At 38.4% G+C, this 15,882-nt stretch overlaps 1 protein-coding gene across 5 annotated transcripts in view; it reads right to left on the bottom strand.

The window, feature by feature from the left end:
* The window catches only part of pdzd2 (PDZ domain containing 2), a 91,560-nt gene that overhangs the window by 42,366 nt on the left and 33,312 nt on the right, over window positions 1-15,882 (bottom strand). The gene's annotated exons all lie outside the window — the stretch shown is intronic.

Below are 15,882 nucleotides of genomic sequence, written 5' to 3' on the forward strand. Positions count from 1 at the left end.
CTCTAAGGTTTCTTCCTCATAACATCTAAGGGAGTTTTTCCGTTGCCACAGTCGCCACGGCTGCTCATCAGGGATAAATACACATCGTTCACCTTCACTGTTAAATTCTGTAAAGCTGCTTTGAGACAATGTCTGTTGTGAAAAGCACTATAGAAATAAACTTGACTTAAAACACACATCGTAAAGTGCATCACTCTCACAGAGTCGCTACTGCATTTGGACTGTCAGTGTAAAATGTTTAAGCTTCATGATGATTAAAATCAGTATCCCCCAATTCCAAACACAACTCTTGCAACATATTACCTTGAAAAAAAACTGAAGTCAATCATGCGTTACTTGTTTTGAAAGGTGTGGGCTTCGAATGTCACATGATGGCATAACAGGTGACCTTGGGACAGTTCTGCAAAGTTCTCTCATAAACATTTAATAATAAAACAATGGCAACAGAGCTGCAAACCAAACAACAAATTTTAAAGCAGAGAACAGACCTTTAATTCTCGTAAGGATGAGCTGGTAAACAAGACATCAAAATACAGCGTGTCACTGCGTTGCGCTCATCCCTCTAAACCCGCTTTGCGTGCAGGAGGCCTCGCTTAGAGAGTTTGTCAAGCTTACACGAGAACAAAAGTGTTGGCTCAGGGACTCCTGACTGACTAACAATGATGAGGCAACACACCAACAAAGCTTTTGCTTACATCCACAAACAGAAGGCCTGATTATGGGTATGGTGATCAAGCTACCAAAAGATCTTTTTGTGTATGCATGTGTAAGAGAGAAAGAGAGAGAGAGTGAGAGAGAGAGTGAGAGAGAGAGAAAGAGAGAGAAGGGGAAATCATGCACATGCACCCAGTACAGAAACAATTCTGGGCTGATAGTAAGGTTCTGTCATCAATAACATCTAAATATTGTCTATTCATGCATTTTATATGACCTAATTTATATCCTAATTATGCTCTCTTGTAACGCTGTGACTCAGTGAGGATAAAACCTGAAAGTTTTGAGAAACAAATCAAACCCTTAACCTGTTGAACAGTGAACAATACATTTAAAAAAAATCTGGAGATTTTCCCCATTCCAGAGTTTGTATTATTGACTAGTTAAAAGTTACATTACATTTTGCTATATTTCTTGTTTTCATATTTATTTCAGTTTCTAATAAGATAAGATAAGATAAGATAAGATAAACCTTTATTCGTCCCACAGTGGGGAAATTTCTATGTTACAGCAGCAAGACAAAGAAATAAAAATAGATGCAAATATATATAAAAAAAGAAGAATATACAAAAAAATAAAAAACAGAAATAAAAATAAATAATAATAACAATAATAATAATAATAATAATAACAAAGAAATAAAAATAAATGCAAATATCTAAAAATAATATACATATACTACAATACCAGTATATATACAGTACAATGTAATAATACAAATAGGAAAAAAACAAAAAACAAAAAACAAAAAAAAAAAAAAAAAAACAAAGTACGCTTTTTAAGTCAATGGTGTAGTTGATCACGAAATTCATTGTTCGGATTAATCCGTGGTTCTCGTACGTGCCGAACCGTGAGCCACGGTCCGCTTCACCCCTAGTTTTTATTGTTTATATGAAAATGCAACAATCAGTTCATCCTTCTTTAGTTAAAATTATTGGATGTCTGTTTAAATAGATATGTATGCCATACATGCACAGATACCACCGTAATCTACACTGGAAGTTTGAAAACTGATTCCCTGCAAGGTAGCCAAATATCCGATGACTTATATAAAACAGCAATGTCATGTACAGGAACTTGTGAATCTGTCAAGACACTAAAAAAGGTACTTCCTGTAACAAAAGTCCAGACACTCAGTAGGCCAAACACGTCCATTCTTTTAACACAGAGCTCCTAGCTACAGTTCCGTTCAGTCTGGGTGAGAGAATGAACTTCCTGCCTTTGGTTCTTTCTTGCTGCTGTAGAAAAATAACAATTCTCTGACCTAATTCTGCCATGTTTTGTCTTGTTTTAACTGCAGTCCCACTACAATTTCCTTCTTTTGAAATCTGTAAAGAAGCCTTTTGGATCTATATATATATATGAAGTAGTTGATCAAATTGAAAGAATGTTTTCGTGTTTACGACGTAACAGTTTACACAAGCACAGCTCACTTTAGATCTAGGTGGAGTTTTCGGTCTTTTGAGATAAGCGAGGTCTATCGATAAGATGTCTTCTCCATTCTTCTGTCTGTGCAGCAATTTTGACCTGACTGTACATGGTCCTTCACAAATACGATCATATATTTTGAAGGACACAACTGCATAGATGGTCAGCTGTACCTTTAAAATTTCCCCTCACTGGAACTACGAGGCCCAAACATGTTCCAGCAAGACAACTGCTCCAGCTGTGCACAAAGTGAGCTCAGTGATGACATGGTTTGCCAGGGCTGGAGGGGAAGAACTCGTGTGTCCTGCACAGACCATTGACCTCAGCCCGTGGACGTGATTGATGAATTGGAACGCCGGCTGCTCACCAGACCTCCTTGCAGCTCTTGTAGCTGAACGAAGAGAAAATCCCCACAGTCACATTCCAAATTCTAACAGAAAACCTTCCGCACACAGAGTGGAAATTATTCTACCCGCAAAAAAGGACAAAATCTGAAATCGTTCCAGTTATGAAAAATCCATGATAATGAGTGTAGTTAGGATGTCTTAAATATTTTTTTCCGAGTAAAATATTTGGTTTGTAATATTTTCCTTTATTTTAATTTATAATATTTTAATTGACAGGCAGTGGCACTGGACCTAATGCTGAAAATACTGTGCAAGTGTTAGGTTTAAGGTCAAAATGGTGCAAAAACTAAATTTTAAAAATGTCAACACAAATTGAGCACCGTAATAACTCCTTAACACCACTTGACTCTGGATCCAGCTCCATAACTTAAAACAAACAACAGAAAGTTTGACTTCAAGGGACATGTTTATCAAATGCTTCCATATTAAAGTATGAAACCCAACCCTGATCATCAGGCCACATGTTAGAAATCATTCACAGAAACTCAAATGATTACCTGCTCCGGGGTCTAAATACTTTTGCCCACACAGGCTGACACTCAATAATACTGTAATTACATTCCTAAAAATTACTGTGGAATGATTATGGAGACATGTCTAAACCTGGCATCTTCTTAAGAGAAAAAGGTTAAAAGCAGTTTAATAATAATTGGATAATTTGAAATGCTATAAGATCTTTCAAATCAAAGTAATGCAGCTCATATTACTGATTAACCCACACAAAAAGGGATTGCAGAATATAATTAAAATCTACATATCTACACAGCACTATTATGCTTAAGTAGGGGTTATATGCACAGGTTAGGTCCAGGTTCAGACTCGCTCCAACCTCTCCATTCAATCTGATATAGACCAAACAGAGAAAAGCAAGCTGTGACCACGGCTCTGACAATCTCTCGGGTTTCAGGACACCTTTTTTTTTTAAGCTGAGCGCAAGTTACAGCGCTTACAGTTACAGAACAGGTGGGAAATTCAAGAAGGCTAAACAAGCTTAAACATGCTTCCAGTGGATGGGGTCCAGTGAGGACCAGTAAAAGTCAAGTTGCCCAAGCTGAGCCTACGTCATCACAGGTCTTTCTCTTTGTTTTCTGAACAATTAGTTGACTCATTCAAAACAAATCCCTGTGTGGGCAAATACACTGATGATGGCTTATGGATTTGTTTATCTAACACCGGTCTGACTAGTTTCTCACTGCTGTGTGGATGCAGCACACAGTCTATAGCCTGCAAATGCCATTCATGAAAGTTAATGAATAATTGTTGCCTCACATTAAAAAAATGATTATCATCACAAAAGCAGAGCTTGTCATGGATTATGCACAGGAACAAAAAGTCCTGCAGGAATTTCCTTGAAATTCTTTGAAACAAGGGCGGGGGTTCAATAGCAATGATGGCACGCAGGAATAGAGGCAACTAGGCATAATGTCACGATGGCACTGCCTATCTTAGAAAACCAGCACAACAAGGTGTTTTTATTCCATATATCAGTGTTTTATACGCTTATATATATACTCTCACATCAGCTTTCAGATACATGCTTTCATTTATTCAAGTTTATTGTGCTCCAGTTATCACTTACATTATAGAAACTATAAACAGATGGTCGCATTCCAGACTCATTTTTCTCTCTCTCTCACGGAACATTTCATCAAAAAAAAAATGCTTTTAAATCTGTTGTATTATGTATTAATTGTATGAAGAACAGATTGAGTGCATTAATAAAAACTAGCAACTGCAACTACTTTTAAAAACTGCAGTTGTAAAAGCATAATCAACCTCTTCTGACCAAACGGATTTGAGCACTGGGATGTAATATCATTATATATCATCATATATCATTCATTCATTATCTTTAGTAATATCTTTATGAGTCAGTCAGGTACCATTCGCACACACATTCAGCATAAGGGACGATTCAGCATAACCACCCACCAGCATATTTCTGGGAGGTGAAAGAAAACTGCAGAACTTTGAGCAGGGGTCCCCAAATTACGGCCAATGGGCTGAATATGGCCACCCCCTATTAAACAATTAATTAATCGGTTATCGGCGAATGATTCAACCTAGCCATCAGTATCGGTAAAAACCACTATTAGTCGTCCTCCAGTTATTAACATAGCCTAATTATTTGTTCGATTCACCCACCAACCATATGCATAAGTAAGTGAATGTTTTAATTCCAATAGCAATTAATATCTTTTTCTTCTTTCGGCTTCTCCTATTAATGGTCGCCACAGCGGATCATCCGTCTCCACCCCCCCCTGTCCTCTACATCTGCCTCTTTCAAACCAACTACCTGCATGTCTTCCTTCACCACATCCATAAACCTCCTCCTTGGTCTTCCTCTTTTCCTCCTTCCTGGTGGCTCCATCCTTAGCATTCTCCTACCGATATACCCCATGTCCCTCCTCTGCACATGTCCAAACCATCTTAATCGCGCCCCCCTCTTTTTGTCCCCAAAACGTCCTACATGCACTGTCTCTCTAATAAACTCATTTCTTATCCTGTCCATAGTCGTCACTCCCAACGAAAACCTCAACATCTTCAGCTCTGCTACCTCCAGTTCCACCTCCTGTCTTTTACTCAATGCCACTGTCTCTAAACCATACAACATCTCAGGTCTCACCACAGTCCTATAAACTTTCCCTTTCACTCTTGCAGATACTCTTCTATCACAAATCACTCCTGCTATCACTCTTCTCCACCCACTCCACCCTGCCTGCACTCTTTTCTTCACTTCTCTAACACACTCTCCATTACTTTGCACTGTTGACCCCAGGTACATGAACTCCTCCACCTTCTCCACCTCTTCTCCCTGCAACCGCACCACTCCACTGCCCTCCCTCTCATTCACACACATGTACTCTGTCTTACTCCTACTGACTTTCATTCCCCTTCTCTCCAGCGAATATCTCCACCTCTCCAGGCTCTTCTCAACTTGCTCACTACTCTCACCACAAATCACAATATCCTCCGCAAACATCATAGTCCATGAAGACTGCTGTCTTACCTCGTCCGTCAACCAATATAAAAAGTCATTATGATAGTCTATTGAAAGAGCATTATTACTATCTTTTGAAAAGTAATGATCATTTGATTGTATGGTGCATAACAAGAAGGCAAAATAAATACATTTAAAATCATAACCATATCTCCACAATAATACTAGTAGTCACTCCGGCCAATGTCATTTTCTGTTACAGACCAACATGGTCCCCCATTTAAGAAAAGGAAAAATGATGTGACCCTCACAGAAAATTACGGGACCCCTGAACAGACATGAGGAGAACATGCAAAACTCCAAGAACGTTAACACAAACTGGGAACCCTAAAACTGGAGCGTTCATAGTGAATATTCATTCCTATGCGTCTTTTCTTGTTTCTTGTTGGGAGGAACAAAAAATAAATAAATAAATGTGTATTAGCACCTGGCTATCGTATGCCACTCCATCTTTGTGAATGAAAACACCAACAACAAGCGCAGTATCTCAACCGTGTTTCTGGGTCAGGTTTTGGATCGTGCAGATGAGCGTTCGCTATAAACCACCCACCATGCAGCCAGACGGAAATTCCACTCAGAGCTAGAATAATACGTTAGCTGGCGTTACTGCATTGCACTTCTCTTGCGCTGCTTTCCCTCGTCTAAAACGCCAATCTCTCCGGCAAAATATCTGCAAGACGTTTGAAAAGATCGGAAAAGCACTCTCTCAGAACATTGGCTCGCTGCCTACCAGATTTTGCAGACTCAAAACAGGCTCTCTCCAGAGTCTGTGCCAAATAGCAAAAAAAAAAAAAAAAAAAAAAGCAACATCTGTTGGGCTGCAGCAGTGAGAGATCCACGTTGCTGTCGTGATGTTCCAGACGGCATGGGAGAAATCTGACTACTGAATCATCTCTGGATTGTTCCTTTATGCATTCCATGTTTATTTCATAAGTTATATGATTGTAGCTGATGTTTGACTATCAATGAATTATTCCGACTCAGACGACAAGTCTAAAACCAGCAAAACGATAAACACATGGGTATTCTGGCAAGAATAAGATTTGTATGAATTTCTGTACACAGACTGGTTATTAACACTTTAAGAAAAGCCTGCACCTTAAGAAGTGTGTAAAAACTGAAATCACTGAATTCTTTTTCCAGAGCAGAACAAGAGCTAACTTGAATTCAGATGTGCTATATTCAAATTAGCGTGTGAAATCACTTGATTAAAACATTAAATGCTAGAAATAGTATGCTGAAGTACCAGAAACTATGCAGCGCAGAAATGAAAAGAATCTGTCCCACATGTCTCTGCAAATTAACCCAACAGACTCAAATTCCTCCATTTACCATAAACCCGTAAGAAACCTGCAGAACTGCACCTCTTCCTCTCTGGAATAACAGGAACAAGTGGACAAAAAAGAAGCCTGATTTTATCAACTCCCTCGGTTGTTTGAAAAACAACATGCGAATGCCAGCATTCATTCATAGCAGGTTATAGAGGTTTAGGACACGCTTAAGCAGCTTAAAATTTATGAAAGGGACTAAATGTTGCCTACAAACAAGATAATCTTTAAAAAAAAAAAAAAAAAAGAGAGAGAGGGGAGAGAGAAAGAGCACATTAGTAAAAAGAGCTGAAAATAAATTAAAAAAAAAAAAAATGAAAAATGAGTCAAAGTGCAACAGAGCCATTTTTTGCAGGATAGATAAAATAGCACAGTATAAAAGTACTTTTTAATAGTTGATACTTGGCACATGTTATGACCATGAAATCATATAAAAATAAATAAAAATGAATATAGAACACTTGGGTACTCCAAATGATCTTAAACCTATTTCTATTATAAGTGACACCTGGTTCATCTGGCACCTATTATATAAACTCTCCAGATATGTTAAGCGCATATGGCGTTCATTAGCAGGTCAGACTGCACTGGAGCTGAACTGTTTTCCACCAGAGAGCCTCTCAGAGCAGGAACAAACTGGCTTTATCTTAGAGCTACTGCACCCGAGTGGAACACATATACATCCATTATAAAAAATAGCCACGGTTAATGGCTTACTCTGTGCTGACTGTAGAAGATATGCTAATGATAATGTGGGGCTTTATTTATTTTTATATACTAAATACAAACATAGTCTATGAGGGTCAATGGTGCTTACTAATGCCTAATTGAATGGATTTTTTCAATGTGATGTTTACATGAGCTGTGCAGTAAAAAAAATAATAATAATAATAATAATAAAAAAATAAATAAATATATATATATATATATAAAATTATTTGTAGACTAGCAAAATAATTCCTAATATGGAGATATTGTATAATACAATCATTTGAGGTCTAATATTTAACATGATTAGCATGTTGGGTAAAAATTTGGGATTTTTTTCTGGTTGAAGTGCAGCCTGTTGTATCAGATGTAGCGCTGAAATGATTCCTCGAGTAACTCGAGTAATTCGAATACAAAATTGCATTGAGGCAAATTATTTTAGTTCCTTTAACTACACACAGAGCACAGTGTTTCCCCACGGACCATTATTACTGACGCACCACCAGCTAAACTCTGGATTGCTTTGAACAGGTAAAGACTATGGAAGCCCGTTACCGCCACATAAAAAAAGGTTTGCCTAATTCCGACTTTTTCCTCGAAATTCTGATTTCTGATTCTGAAGTGTGATTTCTCACACTTTTTTTTAGCCAATCGGGCAGCGTCATTTTTTTTCATTTTTACTGTAGTTTTTCAAGTTGATCAGAGTATCTAGAAACCTTTATTCATGACTTCTTGTTTAATTCATGACTTCCTGTTTCTCTGTGGCATAAATATGACATGACACAAAGGCCTATTTCTCTTATCCATGGAAAAGACAAGAGAACACCCCATTCAAGTAAGGCAGATGTTTGTTGGCCTTAATAAGTCAGGCAATGGCTACAAGAAAATACTCACCTAAATTTGTTCATATCTACAGTCAAAGGAATCATTGAGAAGATTAAAACAACTGGAACAGTGGCAAACAAGGTCGAGGACCCAAGTTTAACTTGCCACCCTGAACAGTGGTATGGTAAGAGAAGATAAGTAAAAAAAAAATGGTATGGTAAGAGAAGTAAAAAAATCTCCAAAGCTCACTGTTAAAGAACTGCATCAAAGAGTGGCATCTTGGGGTCACAAAGTCTCCATAACAACCATCAGGCGCTATCTACATGCCAACAAGCTGTTTGGGAGGCATGCATGGAAAAAGCCTTTTCTCACCTACAATCACAAACATAAACATCTGGAGTTTGCTAAGCGGTATTGGGACTTTAACTGGGACCGTGTGCTCTGGTCAGATGAGACTAAGATAGAGATTTTTGGGAACAAACACTCAAAGTGCTTCTGGTGTAAAACAAAAGATGAGTATGCGAAAAATCACCGCATGCCCACTGTGAAGTATGGTGGAGGATCTGTGATGCTGTGGGCCTGTTTCTCTTCCAAAAACACTGGGAACCTTGTTAGGGTGCATGGCATCATGAACTCTTTGAAATACCAGGACATTTTTGAATCAAAGTAATTGGGTGTTTCAGCAGGATAATGACCCAAAACATGTGGCGAAATCTACACAAAAATGGTTCAGCAGGCACAAAATCAAACTCCTCCCATGGCTCCCATCTCAGTCCCCAAACCTCAACCCAATTGAACGCCTGTGGAGTGAGCTGAAGAGGAGAGTGCATAAAAGAGGACCCAGGATGATCTAGAAAGATTGTGCAAAGAAGAATGGTCAAAAGATCCCTTTTTCTATATTCTACAATCTTGTGAAATGTTATAGGAGGAGATTAACTGCTGACTTATTGGCAACGGGGGTTGTATGAAGTATTAACATCAGGGGTGCCAATAATTCTGGCATAATTGTGGAGGATGCTATGGGATTTTTAGATATATTATACACTGGTTCACCAATGTTCCATCCTTGTAGCACATTTGATAGATACTGACCACTGCAGACCAGGAACATCCCATAAGAGCTGCAGTTTTGGAGATGCTCCGACCCAGTCACAATTTGGCCCCTTAACAAACTCGCTCCGATCTTTACACTCACCCATTTTTTCCTGCTTCCAACACGTCAATTTTAAGGACAAAATGTTCACTTGCTGCCTAAAAAATCCCACTCACTAACAGGTGGCATGATGAAGAGCTAATCAGTGTTATTCATGCCTGATCTGCCTGTATATAATCTTTTCTCATTTCTAACTAATCAAAATCTCCTACACTTACACTGATTAATATTGGATTTTTGTTTGTTCATCAGGCCTCCTGCAGCATGACCCTGCACCATCCATTTATCTTCTGTGGCACAGCAGCACTTCACTGTCTATACAAGACATGCATTTAGAACATTTCTATACTCAAAATATTTCATGCCATTGATTTGCAGATGAGCCAAGGCCATCTACTAGAGAAATGGGGTTCAATACTTGAGGATCATCTGAACCTGCATCCCAGAAAGCCCATATGGTAATGTTGAGCTTATTGCGCTTTAGTTGAGTACGTGCACAATAACTGAACCTGCAGATCTGCACTCTTCTCATAATAGAGAACAGGTCAGTGAAAGATTTTGGAAAGAAAAGCATCACAGATCCACCTGATTAGGAAACAATGACAATACATACACCAAAGACATATATTTATGTACAAACTGCAGATAATGCATGAGCTAGACATTTAAAAAAGTCCTAAATGGCACTTTTTTAGACTTTTTTCAACTTTATTCAAGCATTATTTTAGTTCAAGAAGGATGCAAACACTTAGTATAGCTAAGGCATCACTGCTTAAATGCAGTTATCACAATAAGTCGCAAAAACATTGCATTAATAAACTTTTCACAAGTTATTTGGAACTCACTGCTAGAATTGATTTGGAAGCAGTCATGCTTATTAACTCCTAATATGTCTGCTGTTGTACATGTGCCTTGATAAAGGATATTGGAAACAATGGTTTTAGAGTAAAACAGCTTTATCATGACTTGACATTAGAATTTCCTATTTGGATCCTAGGTTTAGGGTGTCAGAGAGAGAAAGACATCATAACTTCCACATCCTGGAGTGCATTATGCATTATTTACTATCCGCATTCCTGATTTCCTATCTTCCTAAAATAGCTGCCAGCGTCATAGGGCACGGCTCACAGACATACTGTCGCACTGAGAGACGTTCACATGCACCAAAAATCCCACCTACAGGTTAAAGCTACACTGGATGCAATTTGTAGGTCAAACCAATATATTATCCCCTTGTATTGTTGCCTTGACCTCAATCATGACTGACAGTCTGGAAGGACAGCGAGCTCGCAATGAAGCGCAACTGGAACAAACCTCATTGTGTCACTAACAAACCCTTTATTTATGCACTAACTGGAAAAGAACACAACCGAACCTCTCCATTTCAATTCCCAAAAAAACGTTCAGCGCTGTCTGCATCGCCAGTATTTTTCAAATCCGACAAAGCAAAACTCTTATTGATGTTGGAGGACAACCTCCAGCTAATGGGCTTTCATGTCTGCTGAAGACATTCCTGTGAAATGTGCTAGAGAAACTGAAAGGATAACATCTCTCCTTCAGAAGCAGACAGAATGAAAATGGTGTTGCGAGGAACAAGATTTCATAACACAAACGTTCCTGAGAGCAGACAGCCATCCTCCTCGATTAGGGGGAAAAATACGTTTTATATAAACAAGCCTGTGGGTATCTGTGCTAGATGTGAAGTCTAAACAGCTGACCAGCTCTGAAATGCCAGACAGCATAAGGTTCTCATTATCATATCATGATTTGGGCTCACCTTACGCTCTGCCACAAGTCAGACACTGTTTTTTAAAAGAACAGATAGAGGGATGATGATTTGCTGTTTTTTATGCTGAAACTGCATTCATGTTAAACATGTATATATGCAGGACCAGTTTTCCCCCCTCTATTTTAGATATAAGAATATGTTCAGCTACTACAACTATTACTACTGCTTCTACTATCTACAATAAATAGTAGTAAAAAAAACACGAAAAATTGTCAGCCATGTAAAAATAAACGATAAAGGTAACAGTAAAAACACTTAAACAACACTTAAATCCACCATTTATATAACTATTCATCACTGCCACTGTTAGCAAGCAGTTCCTGACTGCACAACTCAAAATAAGTACAATAATAAATAAATAATTCTATACGAGTATATATTTTACACAGAAAGCAAAACAATCTTTTCTGCATAACCCTTATTCAGTGGTGTTCAGAATATTAGATAATCTACAGATTGACATTTACATCTATAGACCAAAAGAACAGACGTATGGACTAAAATTATAGATTTATGTTGGTTGAAAAGTACATCATACAATGTGTGCAAAGATAAACCAGTACAAACCAGGGTCAGTCACAAGTCAAGTTTAAATTCAGCCCCAACCACAACCAAATTACAAACATAAATGGCAAAATGACAGATAAAATTCCTCTCACCACAGATACAGATGGGTTTCCAATGCTAAAAAAGTGCTATGGAAAACAACTTGTAAAAACAAAAACACTAAAGACAAAACACACAGCACTGTGCTGTATCCTGCAGTGTGACTCAAACAAAAAATAATGCAAATGTACTGCCATAAATACAATGCATACTCTATGAGCACCCATACTGTTCTGCATATTACACTAAATTCATATTTGACAAATAAACGATTTGTAGGAAGCATGATTAAGTGAACCATTGCAACAATTTCTAGCAGAAAAAATGCATTTCTAGACCACAGTTTGAAAAGAATCAATTTGCATCACTTATAAAAACCCATATAAAAACAGGTGGATATACAGTGGGTATGGAAAGTATTCAGACCCCCTTACATTTTTCACTCTTTATTATATTGCAGCCATTTGCTAAAATAATTTAGGTTCATTTCTTTTTCTCGTTATTGTACACATAGCACCCCATATTGACAGAAAAACACAGAATTGTTGACATTGTTGCAGATTTGTTGCAGATCACATGGTCCTACGTATTCAGACCTTTTGCTTAGTATTTAGTAGAAGCACCCTTTTGATCTAATACAGCCATGAGTCTTTTTGGGAAAGATGCAACAAGTTTTTCACACCTGGATTTGGGGATCCTCTGCCATTCCCCCTTGCAGATCCTCTCCAGTTCTGTCAGGTTGGATGGTACACGTTGTTGGACAGCCATTTTTAGGTTTTACTTGACCGCATTCCTCTTTCCTACGATTGCAACCAGTCGTCCTGTCCCTGCAGCTAAAAAACACCCACACAGCATGATGCGTTGGGCCACTCTGCCATAAAGCCCCAACTGGTGGAGGGCTGCAGTGATGGTTGACTTTCTACAACTTTCTCCCATCTCCCGACTGCATCTCTGGAGCTCAGCCACAGTGATCTTTGGGTTCTTCTTTACCGCTCTCACCAAGGCTCTTCTCCCCCGATAGCTCATGCCGTGACGGCCAGCTCTAGGAAGGGTTCTGGTCGTCCCAAACGTCTTCCATTTGAGGATTATGGAGGCCACTGTGCTCCTAGAAACCTTAAGTGCAGCGGAATTTTTTTTTTTACCCATGGCCAGATCTGTGCCTTGCCACAATTTTGTCTCTGAGCTCTTCAGGCAGTTCCTTTGACCTCATGATTCTCATTTGCTCTGACATGCATTGTGATCTGTAAGGTCTTATATAGACAGGTGTGTGGCTTTCCTAATCAAGTCCCATCAGTATAATCACACACAGCTGGACTCAAATGAAGGCGTAGAACCATCTCAAGGATGATCAGAAGAAATGAAGAGTTAAAAATATGAGTGTCACAGCAAAGGGTCTGAATAGTTAGGACCATGTGATATTTCAGTTTTTCTTTTTTAATAAATCTGCAAAAATGTCAACAATTCTGTGTTTTTCTGTCAATATGGGGTGCTATGTGTACATTAATGAGAAAAAGAAATGAACTTAAATGATTTTAGCAAATGGCTGCAATATAACAAAGAGTGAAAAATTTAAGGGGGTCTGAATACTTTCCGTACCCACTGTATGTTTGACCTAACAGAAGAATATATAAATTCAAACAATCAATTTATATTATAAAAAAACTGATGCTGATAAGGAAAAAATTTAGAAAAATTGTTGTGTAAATAGTATGCATTCTTGTCCATAAACCATGTTAATCCATGTCAGCAAAACAAATTATTGTTAGCTATGTGGCAATACTGGGGAGAAAAATCATCAAAACGAGATCATATGGGTGTCATATGGGGTCAGTTCGATGCATCATTTTTCCATATAGCTGCTGGGGGTTTGTTCCATATCTGGGACAGAGAAAGGAAGTAAAATTGGGTTTGTTTGCAGCAGGATCTGAAGGATCTGAAGAATCTGCACTCCAACCTGGGGAGATGAAATCTTTCAGTTGCCATTGTAAACCGCTTCCTGAGCAGCTCCTACAAGGCATTAGGATTTTGCAAAGAAAAACTCCCCTCTGTTTGAGATAGTAATTGCTCACCAAAAAGCTTTCATTACTCAAAAAATAATAATAATAAAATAAAAACCAACAACTAAAAATAATATATTAAATTAATGACAAAACCCTGCAAAATGACTTTTAGAAATGCAGTTCTCTTAGAAGCCAAGCACATGACATGGATATAATAGATCACCAAAATAGCAATTCCGAGCTAGTCTAAAAAAAATTAATAAAAAAGCGCTCATTTATAATGATTTGTTTACAGGGAGGACTTGGAGCGTCCTGCTTTGTCTTGTGCTTGAGTGGAGCTAATGTGGCTTTGAGATAAGGAGATTTATCATGTCCACTTACTCACCACTCCATCTCGATCAGAAATACAGCACCTCCCACTGCACAGTAGCACTCAGTGTGCACAGAACATGAATAAGTTGTTTACTGTGGTGTGCCTGTTTATGATTATGTTTCATAAAGATGGCAGTCCTGTGATCAGGGAGTGCTTAGATAAACATTAACCCCATAATTATTTTAAACTTATATACATACGATATTATTACTGGGTGGTAGATGGGTGGTTAAGGCTCTGGGTTACTGAGGGTTGCCGCCCCTCTTGAGCCCCTGAGCAAGACCCTTAACCCTCCGTGCTCCGGGGGCGCTGTATCATAGCTGACCCTGCGCTCTGACTCAAGCTTCCTATCATCGCTGGGATATGCGAAGGAAGAATTTCACTATGCTATAAAGTGCATGTGACGTAATAAAGCACCTTTCTTTCTTTATCGTTTGCACTGTATAATAAGCTCTTAAAGTAATAAGCATCAAGTTGACTAATAAACTGTTTGGAGACTTTGGATATGCAAACAGGTCTAAGATTAGTCTCATTAATGCATCCACTCTAGGGCTGAGAGTTTGCGGACATGGAAATATCTTGTCTTAGATTTTGTCCCTCTTTGCTGTTAATTTATCGTCTTCTTCTCTGGGACAGCATTCCCCTAGATTTTTTTTGGATTTGTGCTCCTTTAGCCACAAGAGCATTAGTGATATCAGGCACGAATATCAGGTGAGGGAGGTTCAGGGGTGCAGTCTGCATTACAGTTCATCCCAAATTTGGTTGAGGTCAGACACACACAAGATTTCAAAATTTGCTCTTCAGGATCCCTGATTTTTGCACAAAAGCATTGGTCATGCAGAAGATGTGGGCCTCTTAGATTAGGCAAATTATAATGCATTTAAAACCATTATATTTGAGTATATTGGTGTGATGGTCAGATGTCCACATGCATATGAATAATGTACATTTTTTATTAAATTCATTGGAGAAAGAAAGTGAAAAGATGACATGTCTGGTTGCTTACTATTATGATTTAGACGAGTTAAATTAGTCGTGCTTTAGTCTTATAAGTATTCCAGTTGATCAGAGACTATTAGTGGGGATTGTCCTGCCTCAGTGTGACCTGAATGGACCTATGGAGAACAAATATAGCTAACCCTAACCCTTTCTTTTCTTCTGACCTGCCCGATTCATCTCCTACCTGTGGATAGATTTCTCTCCAAATGAAGACTTTGTAGCTGGAGATGGTTCCACATGAACAGCCTAAAAATCCATAAAGTTACTGAGTAACTCAAAAAACCTATGAGGATGGATTTGGACTGTGATTAATACAATGGCTTAGGACTACAATTTACACTCATCACTGAACAGTAAACCTCAACAATGATAAAACTATAATAAATGGACTTTCTGAGCCACCTAGATGAGGACGGGTTCCCTTTTGAGTCCGGTTCCTCGCAAGGTTTCTTCACTGTAACCTCTCAGAGCTCTTCCTTGCCACTGTAACCACTGGCTCACACATTATGGATACATTCGAGGGACTTATAGTTTTAAACTTTATAACTATT

Source organism: Silurus meridionalis, chromosome 27 (assembly GCF_014805685.1).
Source record: "Silurus meridionalis isolate SWU-2019-XX chromosome 27, ASM1480568v1, whole genome shotgun sequence".
Classification (NCBI taxonomy): Eukaryota; Metazoa; Chordata; class Actinopteri; order Siluriformes; family Siluridae; genus Silurus; species Silurus meridionalis.